Source organism: Hemitrygon akajei, chromosome 10 (assembly GCF_048418815.1).
Source record: "Hemitrygon akajei chromosome 10, sHemAka1.3, whole genome shotgun sequence".
Taxonomy (NCBI): Eukaryota; Metazoa; Chordata; class Chondrichthyes; order Myliobatiformes; family Dasyatidae; genus Hemitrygon; species Hemitrygon akajei.
The window spans coordinates 144245598-144267549 of NC_133133.1; the positions used below are offsets into that span (position 1 = coordinate 144245598).

Sequence of the window (21952 nt, forward strand, 5' to 3'; positions counted from 1 at the left end):
AAATTAGAATTCAAATTATTACACTCATTCAAGAGCAACAGTGGAAGAAAAGGAAGAGAGTGAACAAACCTTCAAAAGATGGAGAAAAGGTTCAAAAAGGAGAGAGTTTTTTTAATATAAAGAACAAAATTCAATTAACAGGGGGAATTGGTTGTCAATTTATATCATCTGACTGCTATTTTTTTAAGTTATAATAGTTTTTAAATAAACTTAAAACATTACCAAATTTTAAAAGTTCTTTACAGTTTCTCACTGTACAAAACAGGTTGTACATTGTAACTACATGATCACCACAATCTTTAGATCTCAATGGAAATCGCAGATGGCACTAAATTTTTATAATTTTCAAAATAATTGTCAAAATATTCCTCCAGTTTTGTTTGCAGCGTACTTTCCAATTCATCTTTAATGTCACTGTAGCTATATTAGGTTCGTATACGAATCAAAATTTAAATAATTATAACCATGCTCATCTCAATATTGCTAAAAAGAAACGAATGATTTCAATTTATACAAATAAATATGGTATAAACAGGTTAATATTACGGATCACTTTTTTAAAAGTAATTTTAAAAGATAAAGCTATGTACTTATTTTGCTGACCAAAAAAATGTGACGATTGATTCTGTGGGAAAAAAATAACCCTTGTAAGATACTACGTTCCGTTCTCAAACCACACTTGGATTTCATCACCTTACCGTTTGTAGAAATGAACAATGCAAAATCGAGATTTGATTCTAAAGCAAGTCCACGCACTCCCTCGGTGCTGTACCATTAGATGACTGTTTATGTTTTGCTTGGGTCACAAATAAAAGGAAAATGCAGACGCACAGCTGACAGCTTCTTGCCACTTCATACTGCGGTTCATCTCCGCTTCCGTCACCGATAGTGTGAATTTAAGATTAATTGTTAAGTATCAACTTTAAATCAAGATTTACGCCTTCTCTTTCCAATAACTTTTCTTTCTTTCGAGTTCAGATATTTTTTCACGCATATACCTATGCTTGTGATGAGATGAAATGAAAGAAAGACAAACACTCCGGAGTTATTTTGATCGATTCATTTTCGTTCTGATTGCTTTAATTATTAACGACATCGGCCCAAAATTCATTTATTAAAATATTGTAGGCGATTGCGGAAGATAAAAGTCGCTTAAAGGTTCTTCAGTATAAAGAATCATTCTTTTCTGTAACAGTGTTGCAGTATCTGGTATTGAGAACGAAAACCTGCGAGTTTCACTTGGGTTGGTGTGGCAGAATCTACCGGCGATGCACTTGAACTTTAAAAAAAACTTAACTGTTGAAAATGGCGGCGGGAAGGGGAGTGAGGAACAATGGAAAAAGTTTTGAAAAGTCTTGTACGTTCGGCCACAAAAAGACTATTTAATTCTAAATGGAAAATGAAAAAAATGTCCGAAAATCGCCACATTAAGGACAGTTTTCTTCAGAGGTACATGTTACGCAAAAGTAAGTTGCTCTCAATTCGTTTGTTAAATTTAATTCATTGTTAAGAGTTTTCCTTCTTATCGGCAGAATCTGACGTCCTTCAATTTCACTTTTATTACAATCCGCGATCAAAATGGCGCGCGAGGAATATGTGCATAAAATATAAAACTTCCGAAAAAAACTGAATGGCTTGTTTCTCTTTCTTAAATTCTCTCGCCGCAGTAATAAATTTCTCAAGCTTCTTCAAGAATAATCTTGTCATTATCACTTTAAGTTTATTTCTCTCCCTTCATGGGAGAAATATAAACGACGGCAATAGGTTATGCTAATTTATTTAAATATAACGCCGAACTTGAACTTGACTTTCTTGTAACTATGCGGATTTAGTTTGCGCTAGGAAGGGGGAAAGGTGAAAGTCGAAAATTAAGCAACAACTCGGGCCGAAACCCTAAGATAAAAGCTTCCTGCTTGTTTAGAGCTGGAGCTAGGATTCCCACAGAAGTTGGGGGTGGGGGGAGACGGCCGCTATTATTCGAGAACGGCTGGGTGGACGTGACGCCATTTTGTGCGGCTTCTTTCCACCCTTCTAACTCACCTGGGAACAGGAAGCGGAAGGGGGCGGATTACCTCACGCGCGCCGCCCTCGGCAGCCAATAGAAACGGCAACGTGAGAGAGCGCGCGGGGGGGATGCCAGCAAACCAGAGCGCGCGTGTTGGGCACGAGGTCGGTTTTTGCGGGGATGTGCGCGCGCTGGGGAGGGCGTTATGATTTGCCCTCAGATTCACTGTAGCCTGGTATCAAACTGACGCTAGGTTTCTGAACCAGAGATGCACATTAGGCAATGTCATTTTTTAAAGTAAATAAATTACATTCCTTTAAAAGAAATAAATAGCTAGAATCAGGAAAGCAAGCTATGAAATTAGCAGACTGTCATAAAAAGTGCCATCTTGTATATTAGTGTCTTCAATTAATGAAATCTGCCATCTTAGCCTTTGTATGAATCCGGATCCACCACTATAGTTGACTCTTAACTAACACTTAATTTCTGGGGATAGACAATAATTGCCAAGACTGCCAGCAATATCTGCATCTCAGGAACAAGCAAAAATAAATCATCAGCTCCGGTGCACAATTTGCTAAGCATTCAAAACAAACTTTACCTCAATAGATGCTTTAAAAGATCTGCAAATTTTGTTAACACAAACTGCTATTAGGGAAAGAAAATATGCTGGCAATTTCCCCTGCTAAACAATGCTGATGACTCTTGTGGCATTATGTACAGCTCTGAACATATGGAAGATAATTTAACTTGTCCTTTCAAGTGCACTACTGCAAAATAGAATTTTAAAAGCAGTTTGGAAATTAAAATGACATTAAAAATGAATAGGGAAATGTTTCTTTGAAGTCATTGTTGTGAAGATGGGATAACAACACAGATTAAAATAATGGGGATCTAGGAGTAATATTAAAACTTCTGTTACAATGGCATTTACAAGCTATATAGCAAGTATAATGAGCATAGGTATACATTTCAACAGGCAAATCTCCAGAAGGAAATATTCAAGGAATATTTTCTGGTAGAACTATTATGTGTATAAATTATACAACCTTGAGATTTGTCTGCTCACATGCAGCCACAAAACAAGAAACCTTATAGAACCCAATTTAAAAAAAATACCAACACCCATTGTGCGGAGAGAGAGAAAAAAACAAATCATACAAACATTAAAAGCAAGCAACAGCGCTCAGAACAAAATTGAGTCCATAGACCCGAAGCTCAGAGCAGGCCCATGGTCTCAGTCTCAATTCATCACTCAGTGGGGCAGATCATCGTGAATGTTGGAGCAGTCGGAGTAGGGCACAGCCTTAGGGCTGAGGAGATCACGGTAAAAGTCGAGGAGCAGAACCGGCCCGGACCATGGCCTAGGTCCTGACGCCCTGCCTTTTCAGTCCATCTGGCCCGGTGTTTAAAGTGTCCAAAAACTGGGCTGTCCCCCATATAACCTGGATTCTGAATTCTACATCTCAGTAAAAATGTTATAGCCTTGCATACACACACAAAATGTCCCCCACACTAAACTTTTATATGGCAGACACCACCTATTTAAACTAGTTATAGACTGCAATTACATTTAGTAGTGCAGTTGGGCCTCAGCCTGCACTTCAAAGGGAGACTGGTGTTCTAATTACAATTTCTGTCTGTGGTAGTGATACCGTGATGTCTCTCAGTAGGGAAGTCCAATTGTAGTGTGACAAAATCACAAAGATAATATATTATAATAAATGAAAATTCCTTTTAGAGATCAAGGTGGCAAGAGGTGTGAGTAGACATAGAAACCTAACAGAGAATGCTGAAATAATCAGCTAGAAAGGCAGCAATGGGGATCAGAGAGTAAAAATTTCCAGTTTACCATTCCTTAATCATGAGTTCATTGACTTGAAATATGAGCTGCTTCTCTCGCTATAGATGCTGCCTGATTTGCTGAGTGCCCTCTATATTTTTTGCTTTTATTTCACACTCACAGCATTTGCAGTTTTTTTCCTTTTGAATTATGAAAATTAAATGTATTATACTTTGTTGTATTCAGTATGTTTTCATCATCCTCCCAACCGCTTTACCACAGCTGGAACAATTCATAATGAAGAAAGTCATGCCCTTCTGATCTGGAACCATAAGATCTGCAAATCTATTCTGCACATGAGATCCAGTTAGCCAAAATCAGCACTTTTTATGTAGGAAAATCCATTCAACAGTGTAAAACTGTTAAATTCACTTTAATAAGAACAATTTATAGGGAGAACATACTGTCAGCATAAGGGGTAAATAACATATTTTATGCTTAAACAAGTTTATTTCTGCAGCATTTTTCAAACACAAGGCAGTTCAAAGTGCTTTACATAGAACAAGATATAAAAATCAAACATCAGATTTCAGACTAAAGAGAATAAAATCACAAAAAAAAGATATGATAAATAGAAGTACAGTGTAGGAGATTCTAATTAAAAGCTACAACAAAAATAAAAGGTGTAAGCCTCGATTTAAAAGCACTTAAAGTTGGGGCAGACTTCAGATCCTCTGGAAGGTTATTCCAGATATGTGGAGCATAGGAACTAAAATCTGCTTCACTATATTTAGTTTTGACCCTGGTTGGTTAAATTGGTTATATATCATTTATGTTCATTACAGTGCATGAAACTCCTAGACAATTTACAGTATAGTTTCCCAAAATCTTGGAAGATTACAAGAAAAGATTGTAGACAGTTTGGTGACAAAAAAGACTACAGACAGTCTATCTGCTTTTAGAGGCTTATAAAAGCCTTGATAAAATACGGCATGGTAGCGCAGTGGTTAGCACAATGCTTTACGTTACAGGCGACGCGAGTTCAATTCTCGCCACTGCCTTTAAGGAGTCAGTTCATTCTCCAAGTGACAGTGTGGGTTTCCTCTGGGTGCTCCAGTTTGTAGGTTAATTGGTCATTGTAAATTGTCCTGTGATTAGGCTCAGATTAAACCAGAGGATTGCTGGGTGCCATGGCCTCTGGAAATGCCTATTCCATGCTGTATCTCAATGAGGAAATTAGAAAATAATATCATGAGGGATATAGGTTTAAGGTGAGATTGGAAAGATACAAGGGGTTATGAGGGACAATATTTTCATGCAGAGGGTTTGCACCATTGAAGAAAAGGAAAAATAACACCTTCGAAAAAGAAGGATAAAACCTGGTTACCAAGACCAGTCAATTTAAACCAGGAGGAGGAGAAGCTTTTAGAAACAATAATCTTAGACAAATATAGGTCACTTAGCATGGATTTGTAAAAAGCAAATTGTGTTTCAATTAATCTGGCTAAATGTCTTTTTGTGGTAACAGAAGTTTGATGAAGGAACTGTGACTGATGTCATTTATATGGACTTTGATGTTGCCAAGTAATCGGTTTGTCAGTGGCATTTTAAAGAAGAAATTGGCTTAAGGACAAGAAACATTGATGAGTGAATTATTGTGCAGGGTAGAAGAATGTATTGATTGGGCTTTCCATAGGTTATTGATGAGATCATTGGTTTATTGGTTTTCCTAATATCGATGACTTGGATTTGGGTGAGCAGTGTGGGTGTAGGAATAGAGACACATATGCATACATTTTTGCAGAAGATGATTAACAAAGAATCCTGGGCTTTATAAATACAGACAGAGAACTCAAAGCCCTGGACACTATGATAAATGTTTTCAGACACAGTTGGGTCACATTTAGAGTATTTCATCCTGTTCTGATGACAAAAAAAACCTAAAGATTATGGTGAAAGACAGAATGTTATGCTTACAGCAGAGGAAGTTAAGAGGAGATGTAATATAGACATCCAGGTTGAATGGTGAGGCAATTATAAGCTTTCTTAGAGCCACAGGCCTTGGGTAACTGTGGTGAACTACATATACCTGTCTGGACACGCCCCCTGCTGACTGCTCCTGTGGCTCCTCCCACAGACCCCGGTATAAAGGCAATTGAGGCCTGAGCCTGGCCCTCAGTCTCCAGGATGTAGTATGGTGGTCAACTACTGCTTGTTCTTTCTTCCAGTCAATAAAAGCTGATATCTTGCCTTCACGTCTCAGAGAGAGTTATTGATGGTGCATCAGTAACTCAAAGTTATCGTGATCCAGAATGGTAGAACCCTACACAGCTGCACAATAAAATGCCAAAACAAACTCCAGCCATGGAATGAATAAGAACATTTTTGGCAGCCAGTAAAGCCATAGACCTTTTAAAGTTGTATGACAAGCTAAACACTTAAGTTATTTATATTTTTAGTTTTTAAACAAATATTTAAAATCAGTTAACATCTAATCAAGCTCATTTCAACAAAAATGTTGAAAAATCTGTTGATAAACAAATACTTGCCTTTCTCCTCTTGACTAATACTAATTGGAATGAATGGGTTTGCTGTTGCTGCCTAACATTCAGTAGGGTGCAATTGTACATCTGCTGGGAAGTTGCAATAGGTTCAAAAACTGCTGCTGGATTCTGTGATGAATCCTATTTTAGAGAGTAGTATGAGAAAAAAAAACTCCATCAAGTTTAGTAGTTCCATTTTGTTTAAGAGTTCTGAACTTCCTGGCCTTTGCAGGCAAAATGCTGCCAATTTAGTGTGGCATTGATTGCTTTTCACAGCAAATTTCAGCTCAAAGAGGGATTTGGACATTACTTCCCAGTGATGGAAGCTTGAGAATCAGAGGTGATTGGTTAAAAACAGGTAACATCGGGAAAAATTATCTTAAGTAACAAGTAGTTGCCATCCAGAACGCATTGCCACATGTAATGGAGACAGATTCAACAGTTACTTTCAAAAGTAAATTGGATGAATGCTTGGGGGGGAAATTAAAGGCAAAAGCAAAAGGGTTAGGGATTGGATCTCACTCTACTGTCCCTGCAGAGAGCCAGCACAGTCTGGAAAGCAGCATCCCTCCATCTCTGTTGCTGAGATCCAGTGTTTTCAATTGAATATACCTATACAATGCACATATTTTTATTCATTTACAGGTTAGGGGCATTATTGGCAAGGCCTACATTTATTTCCCAACCCTAAATGATGTTGAAGATGTTGATGAGCTATCTTCTTGAACCACCATAGTCCTTTTGGTGAAGGTACTCCAACAGTGCTATAGGTAGGAAGTTCCAGGATTTAGACCTAGCAATAATGAAGGATCTGGTAATATACAGTATTTAAAATTCAGGGCGACATGGAAGGGGACCTGCAGGTGTTAATATTCCCATGTACATGTTGTCCTCATCCTTCCTGATGTGGAGGTCAAAGGTTGAGAGATGCTGCCAGATAAGCTTATGGAAATACTGTTTGTAGATAGTGCAGGCTAGAGCTACTCTGGTGGTGGAGAGGTTAATGAATATTTAAGATAAGCATTTGGGATGCTTTTAAAAGAATGGTGTTGAGCTTCTTAATGGTTGGTGACTCTGGGCTGATCCAGGAAAATGTAGAGAATTCCATCTTACTCATGTAAATGGTAGATAGACTTTGGGGTATCTGGAGGTGAGTTGCTCACCTCAGAATACCTGATCTAATAGTTATAGTGTTTATGTGATTGGTTCAGTTGAGTGCCTAGCCAATGGTGTCTCCCTGGATAATGATGAATTATAGGAAAGATATCAACAAAATAGAGAGAGTACAGAGAAGATTTACTAGAATGTTACTTGGGTTTCAGCACCTAAATTACAGGGAAAGGTTGAACAAGTTAGGTCTTTATTCTTTGGAGCGTAGAAGGTTGAGGGGGGACTTGATAGAGGTATTTAAAATAATGAGGGGGATAGATGGAGTTGACGTGGATAGGCTTTTTCCATTGAGAGTAGGGGAGATTCAAACAAGAGGACATGATTTGAGAGTTAGGGGTCAAAAGTTTAAGGGTAACACGAGGGGGAATTTCTTTACAGAGAGAGGTAGCTGTGTGGAATGAGCTTCCAGTAGAAGTGGTAGGGGCAGGTTCGGTATTGTCATTTAAAGTAAAATTGGATAGGTATATGGATAGGAAAGGAATGGAGGGTTATGGGCTGAGTGCGGGCCAGTGGGACTAGGTGAGTGTAAGTGTCGGCACGGACTAGAAGGGCCGAGATGGCCTGTTTCCGTGCTGTAATTGTTATATGGTTATATGATGATGGTGAATTTCGTCTAAGTAATACCATTAAATGTCAGGATTAGGTATTTATAAACTCTCTTACCTGGCATATCTGTGGCATCAATATCAAGTGCCATTTTTCAGCTCATGCTTATTGTATGTTATTTGAGGAACAAACACATCTTAATCACAGTGTTATCATGTTCTTGAAATGACACTGTTCCACCAAATATGGCACTGGACCATAATCTGCATGATGATAGAAGGGGTGTCCATTGCCTTCTCATGTTGCAAAACATTATCATCTCACCCTCTGTCTGGACACTTTGCAAGGTACAGGCTTCTGGGCTCTGTACCAAATGCTACAACTTCAGTTAGCTAGACTTCAATGATGTATCAGAACCAGCAGTTTCTGTTGTGAATCATTCATCTATAATATTGGCTCAATCGTTCTGTCTCTATTAGCACAGCCTGACCCTACATATGGAAAACTTCTATGTTCCTGTTTGATGTTCTCACTCTCCAACGGCCCTCAATTTCCACCTTTTGTTTATGTTTTCTCTGTCTACCCCTCCCCCATTAGTCAATTGACAGAAAGTTCTCTACAACGTACCAACTCTAGACTCACCCAATCAGAAATATTGCCTTTGTCCGATTGATCACACCCCTGCCCTCTCTATAAATTAAATTAATTAGTTTTCTTTCTTCCCCAGTTCTAAAACCAGAAACGTTAAGCACTGGAAAGATATCAGTAAGATTGAAAGAGGGCAGATAAATGTTACAAGAAATTGTTAGGACTTGCGGACCTGATTTACAGGGTAAGTTTGAATAGGTGAGGATTCTCTGGAGCGTGGGGGAATGAGGGGAGATTTGGCAAGGATATACAAAGTATGAGGGGTATAAAGAGGGTAAATGCAAGTAGGCTTTTTCCACTGAGATTGGGTGAAACTAGAACTAGAGGCCATGGGTTAAAGGTGAAAGGTGAGACGTTTAAGGGGAACATGAGATGAACTTCTTCACTCTGAGGGTGCTGAGAATTTGGAATGAGCTGCCAGTGGATGTGGGTTCAATTTCAATGTTTCAGAGAAATTTGGATAAGTCCATGGGTGGGAAGGGTATGGAGGGCTGTGGACTGGATGCAGGTCATGGGACTAGTCAGAATAATATTTCATTATGGACTAGATGGACTGAAGGGCCTGTTCCCTTGCTGTAGTGTTCCATGAGTCCATGTTCCTTTTTCCAGCTGAGTGTTTCTAGCATTTTCTAGTTTTCCAGCATCTGCAGTCTTTTTTTATTTCTATTATTTCCATTCTCCCATTTATTTCCCTGTAGCTTACTTTTTCTCACATTGCTGCCATCCAACTTCATGAGGGATCATTTATGGTCGCCAATTAACATAGCAACCAGCATTTCTTTGGGATGTAGTAAGAAACTGGAGCACCTTGGCAGGAGTAATCAACATGCTCAGAGGAAATACATGCAAACTTAATGCAGACAGAATTTAGGTCAGGATTGAATCCCACCCACTGGAGCCATGAGGCAATGAATTAAAATGAATCTAATTTATGCACACACAATTAAAATGGGGTGCAACAGAATACTTCCTAAATACAGGATTCTCACTTGATTTGTTACTGTTTTAAATTGGAGGATCTGTGGGTTTTAATTAAACAATCTGTTCTGAACTGATCAAAGGCTGATATCTTACTCTCGATTTTCTTGTGGTGAGTGATTCACAGACAGGCTGGGAGTGATTATTACTCACTGCAAATAAACTGACCTGTGCTTGTTGACAGCACTGTTTACTGCAGACATTGCTAACAGCTGTCTACTAGCTTTTGACCTGTACCTGCAGTTGTGATACAGCAACTACAAAGGTGCTATTTGTCACTAATAAAACACATTAGGATTTTAAAACTCACTTTTGCAAAACTGCAACAGATACAAAGCTGAAGGAATGTGAAACCACTCAGAACTATACAGTTTAGAACGGAATATTTAACCCACAGTGCTATTGCTAGCTCCTCAAATGGACCCATACTTCCAGAATATCCCTGATTGACACAATTATGATAGCGTTAAACAGTAATTACATTGCTCATCTAATGATAATGCTTTGTGAACATCTGATTAACACTGATGCATGGCATTTAGTATTGCTTCCCATAAGATTAACATATCACAGAATCTGTTTGGGTTCATAATCTGGAGTACTTGGTGAAAAGTGTCACATTTTAAAGAGCTGATAGGGTTGGTTGTTTGTCAAATCAGATTAATAGTCTATAAAGTTCAATTAAGATGCAATTATTCTAAAAATTCATAAATGAGTAAGACTGCAACTGGAAAAATAAACAGAGGTCAGTGGTCATTACCAAGAGAAACTAACTTGAAACATAACATTTTGTAAACCTGGACTAAGCAAATTCAGCACAATTTAAAGGATTTTTTCACCATCATCCCAATTTTTAATAGCAACAACTGAAGCCTTGGTTGCCTGTTTCATTTCTCCATTTTGTGTTTGGAATTAATTTTCTCTAAATAATTCAAATTACATATATTAAGAAACAGTTTATTTCTTTTACACATATTTATCTTAAGAAGACTTGCAAAATTGATATATCACAAAGAAATGGCATGTTTATGCTCTGGAATCATCATTGAATTTGATTTTGTATCATGAGACAAAATTAAAGCTTAGCACAAATATTGGTGTGATTTTTAAAAGTAAAATGACCTTGGGACTCAAAAACAACTTCTTCTCTACAGAGAAACAAGGTCTAGATGGGAATTAAATTGTTTGTACCAGTTACAGAACATGGTGAATAAGTAATTAGTATTCCAAGTGATCTGATCACATGTTATTAATGGAAGTTGTAGAATACAATGCCCAATAACAGTATCAAGTTGCTTCAAACACCTATGTTCCTCACTGATGGAAAAATAACTCGATGCACACATGACATCCACTGATACCTAGATAGAAACATGGAAACATAGGAACATGCGAAGGTCATTGTGACTGTCATGACAATTCTGTTCCTAATTTAGATGAAGAATGTTACTCTTTGCCAGCCTGTCTGGCTGTCATTTTTCCACATCTTTTGACATCCTAAATGAACAAACAAACTTTAGTTCTGAAAAATTTTATTGATCTAGCATTCATAAGCCTGAAAGATGGCTGAATTTGAATTTTGGCAGTGAAATAATAGAACTGGTCTCTGGTGTTATTCAAGATAAAGTTTTTAAACATTTGTTTAAACTTGAACATTTTTTTAAACATTCCTTACTCCCAGCTCAGAAACATAAGATATATAGGCGAAGAAAGTTCCAGATGTGGTTTACACTGAGTTAACTGATTCTAGCTTGTGTGGAAGCCTTAATGACCTTGGGCTGAAGGAAAATTTTGACTGTGGCATTCACTCTTTATGGAAATTGCAGCTGTGTATTACAGAGGTTGGATGAGGACAGTAGTTAGTTCAGCTACAAACCCCTCATGGTGGATCATCTGTTAAAAGCCATTCTAGGTTAGTTGAGGTAGCAAAAGGGATCAGGCAGCTATGAAAGTCGATCAAATAAATAATGGAAGGTGACAGCATGAAAATTTTATAATGAAAATTAAAGTAAAAAAAAGTTTCAAGTTTCTTGAATTATTTCCAAATACAGCTCCTCCCCAGGTTGCGTCGTCCGACTTCTGGATGCTCCAGACATAAGAGCAAGCATTTGGGAAACCGTTGGCATGGGTGGGGGTGGATTTCCCAGTTTCTGTGTGGCTGGGCAAAGTGGGAACAGGGCCACCTCCCCACCCCACTTTGAGCTGCAGAAGTCAGTGTGGGGGTAAAGCCAAGTAAGAGCTGGGAGTGTTGAGTGAACTCATTCACTCAGTCAGTGAATTTGGCCAGTGACTGCTCTTCCTGCACCTGCTTACTCTCCCCGTCACAACTGTTCCTGTTCATTTCCAACTTACAAACAGTTGCCAGGAATGGATCCCTGTCGGTGAACAACAATCATTATAAATCCCATTTAATATCAAAGTGGAACTATATTAGGTGCACTCATCAGAAAATATTGTGAAATACACAATATTTATAATGGCTCTGTACATGGGAAACCATTGCTACTCTTCTGGACCCATACATGTAATTGACCAACAAAATTTCATATGCTCATATAATTGTCTAAAATGAGTGGAGAAAATTAAATTATAGTAAAATTGCTGAAATTGCAACTGAACTCAGATATGTTTAAGTTATAATGCAGGTTTGCAAACAGCAAAGATTTTGGCAATAGTGAAATGACAAATTTAACAAAAAACAATTACACTGTGAAACAAAAACAGCCTAGCTCAACATCCTGAATCATTTGGAAAGCATAAACAAGACTATGGATACGGAAAATCTGAAATAAAAATAGAAAATACTGACAATGTTTGCGGCGGGAGAAACAATGTCAACATTTCAAGTTGATGATCTTTATAATGAAAGATATTGGTTTGGAATAGGTGTTGGGAGGAGAAGTTGCAGAGATGAGAGAGTGAGGGGTCAGAGGAAGGAGGGCAAGGCTGCATGGAAGAGATAGGAAGGAGGTACTTGGGTGATAGGATACAGAAGAGAGGGTGGAGACAGGTCTGAGGGAAAGGGGAAATAAGGGGCTTATGGAGATAGAGTATTCAGTATTGAGAATGATCTGGGGGAAGTTTGACTATTAGAAGTAGGCAGTGGACAAGCATGGTCCACCCTGTGTCTGTCTGAGGACATGCCTGTGGTCAGGTGCCTTTTAAGTGTGTACTGATATGTGCAAGTGCCCTTGCTGCAGTCACCCAAGAACCCTTGCCAGTAGGTCAAGCCCTCACTCTGTCAACCCACATTGTAGGCATTGCTCACTGGCTTCTACACGGTGAACAAAATCATGTACAAGCAACTTTCTTTCCTTGATTTAGAAGTTGAAGACCTGAAACTTCAGGGCGCTTCTGGTCACCTTCAACAGCAGCATACTGATCTTTGCTCTGATATAATATTTGGGGTAACTAAAGATGTTCTGACAGTGACATTACTGCCCTGAGTGAAGTACAATTGGAAGCAGCTCAAAGTGGTTCTTCTAGAAGGGCAGACTGGAAGAGGAATGCTGTCTTCATGGGATGGACTTCACTGTTATGAACAGGCTGGGCTGACATCTCAGTAATTTTCCTTGTAGAATAAATGAGGGTCTCCGGTTCATTCAGTACAAAAACCTAACCCTGGAACTTTAGCCTTAAGGAGACAATGATCATCTGTACACCTTCAATGCCAGGGTCAGAAATGAAGCAATCCGCTGGAAAGGCATCACTGGCAAGGTGGGAGTATTCTATTCCATCAGAGAGACAAGTACAAGATCTCATAGCAAGGCCCCTTATCCAAATTAGTGGCCACAAGAAAGTCCACAATATCCTCATCATCACAGGTACCATTGACTTGAACTATCCACTGCCTAAATTATTACGTTATCAGATCAGTCTGGCTCCATTGCAACAGGGCCAAAAGAGGTGCTACCACAAGGAAACATTGACAGACAGACAGACAGACATACTTTATTGATCCCGAGGGAAATTGGGTTTTGTTAGTCACACCAACCAAGAATAGTGTAGAAATATAGCAATATAAAACCATACATAATTAAATAATAAGTAAATAATGCCAAGTGCCTCTATGCTGTGTTTTGTGTTAGGAGAGTAGGAACTTGGCCCCGTGAGTCCACTTTGTCCTTCAATAGATCAAGACTGATGTCACTGTAACCCTGACAGTGTGTTCCTCTCTTCTGCTGATAACCCTTCAACACCATTTTCTCTGCATTAAAATTATTCAAAGACTCAATTGCCATCACTCACTGAGGAACAGCACCAAACAATCAGAACCTTCTAGAAGATAAAAACAAATCAACTCAATTCTTACTTAAATTGGCTGACCCTTATTTTTAAACCATGATTCACTAGTTCTAGATGTTTCCATGAAAGGACATCCTTTGCATATCCACTATTATGATCCTTAAGATCTTGAGCAACAAAAGCTGGTGACCTCGTCCATGGCAACAAACCAAGCATTAAAACTCTAATTATACCTAGTCGATTTAGGTTGACAGGCCACAATTCTCATATGCCATTCAACAGTCTCCCAAATTAGCCACTTTATCGCAGCAGGAGAAGCAATCATACAGAGGAAATCATTCAGAAAGTTCTCAAAATCCTTTTTTGGGAAGAAAGCTCGAAAAAGCATATTTGGAATAACATGGAGAACTGTGAGCCCTTTGTCAGGACCATTCATAATCCCAGCGATAACCCAGAAAGAGACACCACCTCCATCACCACCCACCCACCCATGATGGCAAGCACTTCCCATGTGGGACAGAGTTACCATATTCCACTTTCACCTCATCATCCACCTCAGAATCAACAGGTCTAAAGTGAAAGTTTGTCGTTGTTGACCCTGAGTGACTGCCGAGAAAGAAGAAGGTGGCCATGTTTCTATAACCACTTAAATATGAGGAAATAATTATAATGTAAAGCTTTGGACAATTATTAGCATTTTGCCTGTTTTAGAAATGCATATAACAGGCATCATATTCATGTACAGAATATCTGACCAATTGTTGCTAGCTATATTGGTAAAAACTCCAAGGCAAGTACCCTCTACCTACTCCTGTATCAAGTGCCAGTCTGCTTTTCATGGGTGTAAACTTGGTTAGCCCCCTACCTCCCCTAGGTGATTTGTCTGCCCTGAATGCAGCTTGTGCTGTTCTGGTTAAACATATCTTCATGTATCCTAACCAGCAGATCTTAAACAAACTCTGGAGGCTGGCTCCAAAAAGGTTCTTTGTTAAAAAAAATATTACAGGTGATCAGATTTAAACCTCCAGTGCCCTAAGAGAGGGGTACCAGAGCTTATTTGGTATCTACAATGTCTCTTTTCAGTTGTTTCTGCCAAGCTGTTATTTGACTCACCTAATCATAAAACCAAAGAACAGTGTCAGATGATTTCTGTGGCATCATTGGGGCACATTAAGGATGATTCTGAAATTTCTGTGTTCTGATATACAGTCCCAGTACGCCTGGCATTTCTGGTCTTAATTCTGGCTGAGACAAAGATCCATACTAAATTTTCGAAATCCATCAGATATTACAGTGATTGGCATGAACATTTCATAATAAGGCATTTTCTGGGAGGAAAGTACACAGAAATTTACTATATTAAAAAGTCATTGGGAGTTAATTAATTTTCCTGGTTGGACTCGAAAAATAAATACTATATTATTTGGGCAGCAACTCTATGGGATTAATATGACTGAAAGTAATGAAATTATCTAAATCACTAGCCAAATTGTCTTTTGAAATTATGAGGTAATGTAAAATACAGTATGATATACATTGTGATTTTAAGGTGTTTTATATGGGAATTACTTTATCAAAATAAGTCTTATATTGTGTTTTATGTTTCTCACCAAGAAAAATGTAAGTGTGAGATTGTGAATTTTTCAAATGTTCAATTATCAACATGTATGTTTAAAAATCTGTTTTATTTGGTACTTATCCACTTTTTAAAGACTGAAATGAAAATCTTGACAACCTGCACTTTCTGAGAATCAGTTGGATTGAAAATCACATTGGGATTTTGCCTCATCTGTACAGAGGTAAAAATATTCACTCTCTTTTTTTTGGTCCACTGTGTCGTAAAAACAAGAAATCAAGTAAGTAAATTATTTATGAGACCACAAAATGGTTTACACTTCTAAAATGAAGTTCCTGGTTTCTCTTTTTTTTTCATGGTTTCCAGTTTTTACTGTTAGTTTGTACACCAGAATTTTCCTTGCAGTATTTGACTACATTGTAGCTAATGCAAAGATAAATCGGAACTTGCTTAGAATTTTTACTGTTGAGAAACTGTTTAGAAAAGAAAGATTTAAATACTTAAACTTTTTCAATAATATTGAATATTTAATTTATCAATAAAGAAACTGCTAACGAATCAGATTAATTTTAAATTTATGTAACATTAATTATTGTTCACTTTCACTAGAAAATGTAACATTGTTTTGCTGAATTCCATATTTTAATTCAGAAAGTATAACATTAATTTCTTATAGATTCTCCTGATTTGTTGCAAATTCTTACCATGAAAATATAATACTGATCTTCCATAAGCACCAATAAATGTAACTAAGTTTTCATATTCTTAATGAAAGTATAGCATTAATTCACTTATTTTGAACCAAGCACATAACAATAATATTTTAAAATTTTGTCAAAATAATCCATTTCATTCTCATTCTGAAAATATAGTACAGCATTTCAGCTTCCATTTCATGCCCAAAAATAGAAAAGTATCTCTATATTCCAAGCTAGAATATATAAAGTTAATCTCACACAAAAAGATATTAATTACTCCTATCTATCTTTCAAAAAAGAATCATTAATTCCACCATCCTCATTCAACATTTTCATTTTCCTTTCTCAGCTAAATGTACAATTAAATTCCTTTGAATTTTACAGAAAATATGACAAGAATTTCTTCTCATTCTGTTGCAAAATAACATGTTTTTTTCTATTATCAATTAGAAAATATATCACTTATTTTTATATGAAATATAATTACTATCCAGTCTTCATCCAAAATACAGCATATATTTAACTGTTCCCAATTTAACTATTAATTTCACCAATCTTCCAATTACTCCCAAGTTTAGTGTAAAAAAATTATTATTTTGTTCCCAGCTATGGAGGTAACTATCTCTGGTTCTTATCCAAAGATTTAACAAAGATTATTTCAATGTCTCTGGAATTTTTTTTTTCTTACCTACAGGGGTAATATAGATTGAAAAAAAATTGAGCAAAGTATGCCAATTCTCTTTAAATCCGAAAATATTCAATTACATTTCCTATTCACTCCCAAATATATCCTCCACCTTCTGTTCTCTTAATTTCCAGAAGTCCACTTGGAGAAACGAATCTACCTAAATGTTTCTATTTGAAAATGTAACATTCTGTTCTTCTCATTCTTAACAGGAAGCAAGTAACGTTGTTTTAATCTTATCCAGAAAGTATAGCGTTAATTTTTCACACCAAAAGATAACATTAATTTCCCATAATTTACCAAGATTTACATTTTTAAACAAACTGTAAAATTTTCTGCGATAGAGAAAAAAACTTGTGCCAGTAATTTTGCGAGATAACTTTCACCAGTGCATTAGTAAAGTTTCAAATTTTATAAGGTCGGAATCTTCGAAATTAAACAAGACTGTTTATATTAAACAAGTATAATATTTCCACTATAAAATTTCTTCCTTTGTTTGTCGCACCAGTTTAATGATTAATCTCGTTAAACTCTATTTGTATAAGAGGTGTTATTTTATGAAAAACGTTTGATCGACAAAAAAATAACAAAATCGGCAGTAAACAACTTTTACAGTTACTGCTGCAACGACACATGACTTTTTTATGGTCACCTGAATCTAGTTTAATGTACTCAATACAAAACCATAGGCAATACGATTTGGTAGCAGTGCAGTAATCTAAAAACTGTGATTTCACATTTAACTGTAAGTATATTGGCTGACAAGTTTTTGAATAAGTACTTTGTGTCGGGCCAGTGTAAAACATTTGTTTGCTTTCTCCCAACAGACCAGTGTCAGGCTTTTACTTTAACCCCCTTGAGCTTCTAACTTAAAACATCTGACAACTTTCTTTCGTTTCTAAAGTTATCCTTATACTACAAAAACATTTCATATATTATTGACGTTTTCCTTTGGGGTGCAGAAGTAGGCAGACGAAATGTTGGTAAACAGGAAATGGTCTCCGATTAGCTCAAAAAGATGTAATGACTTCTATCCAGGGAAAGATTAAAAGTTAGAAAATAAATAGAAAGTGTATTCCTCTTCAAAATCAAGCCATGAACTTGATATAGTCAGTCATTTGGGGATAATTGAGAAATAAAATAGATTAAGTTACCCTTTGTTTACTGACGGAGATAAGTATCTTTCTGTCCATACTAGTTGGAAACAGTAAAAATGAAGCAGCAACCAAATCAGATTTTCCTCACTTCCCGTCCTCCATTCCCGATTATATTTTAACAATGTATCACAACTCTGCACTGCAGGAAATAGATCTCTCGTTTTCCCGTACAAATTAGGAAAGTTTGCACCATCTTAAAAAGTATCAGAAGCTTTTATAAACGCACAAAAAATCTTTTATTAGTATGCATTATTTTATCCTGTTTGTTTTAACCACAAATTATATGGGGTAGAGAAAACGGTGAAACATTTTGTAAGTATAGTATTTCTTAAACCTCTTTAGGAGACGGAATACAGATTGATGTCCTGCTGTGCTTCTGGCTTTGATATTATGTTTATTTGTAAACTGTTAATTTCATGAAGTTAAATATTTAAATAGTTACAACAGTTTAAATATTGGAGCTGTTTAAATTTAATACAGATTATATTTTATAGTACAAGGATATCTTGAACAATTAATTGGTATACACATTTAATAAACTGATAGTTTCCTTTAACAATTTAAGATATGACTGTGGATATTTCATTTGGTGTTTCGGCTGATTAATCTTTATCACTTTTTATTACAGTAGCTTTGCTGTGTTGCAGTCCAGCCCGGTTATGGTTCTCGCTTACTAGTTATTCGTACTTACTGGAGAGATCTGTGCGGATTCAATAAAAGGTTTTTAAAATGTCACAATTTCTAATGCCGGACAGTTTCAGTAGAAACGAAACCACAGGCTTCTCTTGTTTTCCTTATTCTAACATTGCTATAAATCTAAATATGCCGTGACAAGTAACAAAAAAATCAGCAGATACCAGTGATTATCTACTTTATTTTGAAGTTTTCATGGTATAACTTATAAAAACGTCTGTTAATGCTGAGTCTGAGTGTTTGACGTTAAAATTTCCAATGAAAAATAAATCGGAGCCTCCCAGGAATTACTTTAGTTCTGCGAGAGATATAGTCATGTGGAGGAGAATAACATGAACATTTTTAAATGCCCTGAAGGGGCTGTAACGTGTGTAATATTGTAAGGTTGAGCTTAATAGTCTCTCGGCCTCTTTGTATCATTGTAATGGACTCTCGCAGTACGAAATAGTGGATCTGTTTTATTTGGGGTTAATCCGGAAGGTCACTCCATGTAAGACAGGTTCGTGCATTAAAAAGTATTTTCTGGTTGCAAGGAGAACAGGGTGTTGTTGAGTTTATCTGCCCTGCCCTGCCGACAGCGACAGTAAAAAGGACTTGGCTTGAAGGTTTATCACGTTAGTAGTTCGGTTAATTCTTTCAGTTAATGCTTTTGTTTCTTTTCACCCCGCACACTTTTGCCGGAAAACTCATATCCCAGAGTGGTATGAAGTCGGTTACCTGCCAACAACAGATTTGGTTTTGTTTTAAAATATCACTGCTGCATGTGTTATAAACACAGACATCAGGTATTATTAGGTATTGCTGCTGTATGTAACGCTGCAGTCTGAGCGAACGAGCTGGCTGCGCAGAATCTCAGTTCTTGTTGGCAGTAACAGGCTGTCGCTTTACCCGTGCCAATCTCTTAGTGGGGTTCATTTCTGAATCTTCAGCTTGCACATGTCATGAATTCAGGGCTGTTGCCCCCCCTCCCCGAACGTTAAGATACCCTGTTCATTAACTACTAAATTAATTTCAGTCTCGATGAGTTTGGGCAAGGATGGGGTAGGAGGGGTGGGGTTTCCTTTGGCTTAATTTTGCCTTGTACTTTATCAGATTTTTATGTTAAAGTAGTCCAGGACAAATACTTAAATTGAAAAGTCACCCATGTAATGATATGTATATGAATAATCTCTTTTGCTTCAAAGCCACTTTAAAGATAACGTGTGTTGCATTATGTTACCGTTAGCTCGGAATTGTATTATCCATTTCCCCTGCGGTTGCTCATTTGGAAATGTGTCAAGTGCGGAGACGCCTTACAAGAACGAATGAAAATCTTAAACAGTCGTTTAAACCAGTTTAAATCTTGAAACGGTTAGATTAATCTTAATTTACAATAATGAATAAGCAGAATGTCAGGAAATTACTCCTTAAAGATATATGACGGCATATGTTGGGGAGGGGGCATTGCGGGATATTTGAACAGTCGATTTACTTAAGGATTTTTCTGTGAACAAACAACCCTTGCATAAGTGGATAAATGGACGTGGAGCTGAACCTGTGTGATGTGGCAATAACCGGGGGTGGGGGGAAAGAGAGAGAGAGTTGGGCTGGAGCTGACTTGCCTACAATGACCTGAAATGACACAGGAAATATACACTTATGTCATAATTCTTTCAGAAATCAAATCGTTTCTAGTGCGTATTTTGTTTATCTGAAACGGCTGTTTTATTTCACAGAAAACGAGGGCAAAATGAGTGCTAGGCACATATCTGCTGCGAATTAATAAAGAACTGTCAACTCCATTTACAAGTTAATTTTTTGTCGGTTATAGAAGTGCACACATCAATGTGTTACACAATATCAGTTTACCACATCACTCAATTGACTACTACTTTGCTGAATAAATTGCCTCCCTGCTAAAGATATTTAATGTGGTATGTGCAAATCAGCTAAAGAAAAATTAAAATCACCAATATTCGTGCAACTGGTCATTTGAACACGAAGCATCGCAATTTTACATGCTATTATGTTGCTGTTTCCCATTAAATGGCACTTGCCTAAATGCGTGTGTGGAAATCATTAATTTCCAAATGTCGACTCTCTGTGTGCAAGTATACTCTGCGAAATGTTATGGTGTACAGTAAAATGTTTAAAGCTTTTCCTTATTGAGATACGTTTGCACCCTTGATCAATCATGTAGTGTGTGACAAGCAAAGCACAGATGCTATTAATAATACAACTGTAGAACGCCTTACCCATACATAATTTAAAATGGTCTGTATTAATTAAAGAACTCTTATATTGCACGAATGATCAATTCACTGAAGTAATGCGACCACTTCGTCTCTAAAATGTATTATTAATATTTTAAATTGTTTCAGCCGACTATTATATTCTTAAAATAAAGCATTGTGTATTTTATCTTGAATTTGGTTTTAACACAGGCTTAATTACCTGTTACAGAAGCGAAATTAATGTAGGTTAGTTTTTTTTGCTTTAATAATTTGTTCAGTCTAAACAAAGCATTTAAAATATTTCATTTATAACATAACGCATTTTAAAGAAGGGGCCTGAACATATCAGTTCTTAGCTCCAATGCAAATAGTATATGCATAATCATTGGTTGAGATCAGTTTCCAACACCATTTAAATTGTAAATATATTTGTGCTTTTGTATGCAGTATCAGATTAAAAATGTTCAAACAGTTTATACTTTTTATTTCATTTCTAAAATTGTCGGTAGCTTGGTTTAGGTCAAAACAATTATAATGTATTGCATATTTTTGTATTGTGGATAAGAGAAAGCGAGAAGGGAATTTTTTTAAATGCATCAACACTCACAAATAAAGGTGAATGAAATTAAAGCTAAAGCCGTAAAAATTATTGCAACTATTATTGTCAGTTTATCTGTATTTTAAATATAATAAAATCTACCATACTAGTATTTTGACGGCAACGCTATCGCCATTTGTATTATTCTGAAAAAAAAAATAATTTTGCCATTGAAAACAATTTGGGAATAATATTTAATGTTATGTTTATTGAAATTCAGCTTTTCGTCGCAAGAGATATCCTTTGCACGGATTGAAAGAATGGCGCAATAACTAAACACGCAGACCGCCACCCTGAGCTTATTATCGGCTCTCAGCAAAATTAACAAGCCTTTCGCTTACCACGGCCCGAGAGAACGCAAAACTCCAATCCTGCCCCTCAGCAAATTAGATGCCAGGAAAGGCGGTCCCGTGA

General features: G+C 36.9%; 1 long non-coding RNA gene across 1 annotated transcript; it reads left to right on the top strand.

Moving 5' to 3' along the window:
- The first annotated feature begins 819 nt into the window (after window positions 1-819).
- LOC140734763 (uncharacterized) lies at window positions 820-21662 on the top strand. Its single transcript, XR_012100608.1, has 4 exons — window positions 820-908; window positions 1196-1466; window positions 15631-15717; window positions 18663-21662. It is a non-coding gene; the product is annotated as an uncharacterized lncRNA (long non-coding RNA).
- Window positions 21663-21952: the final 290 nt, after the last annotated feature.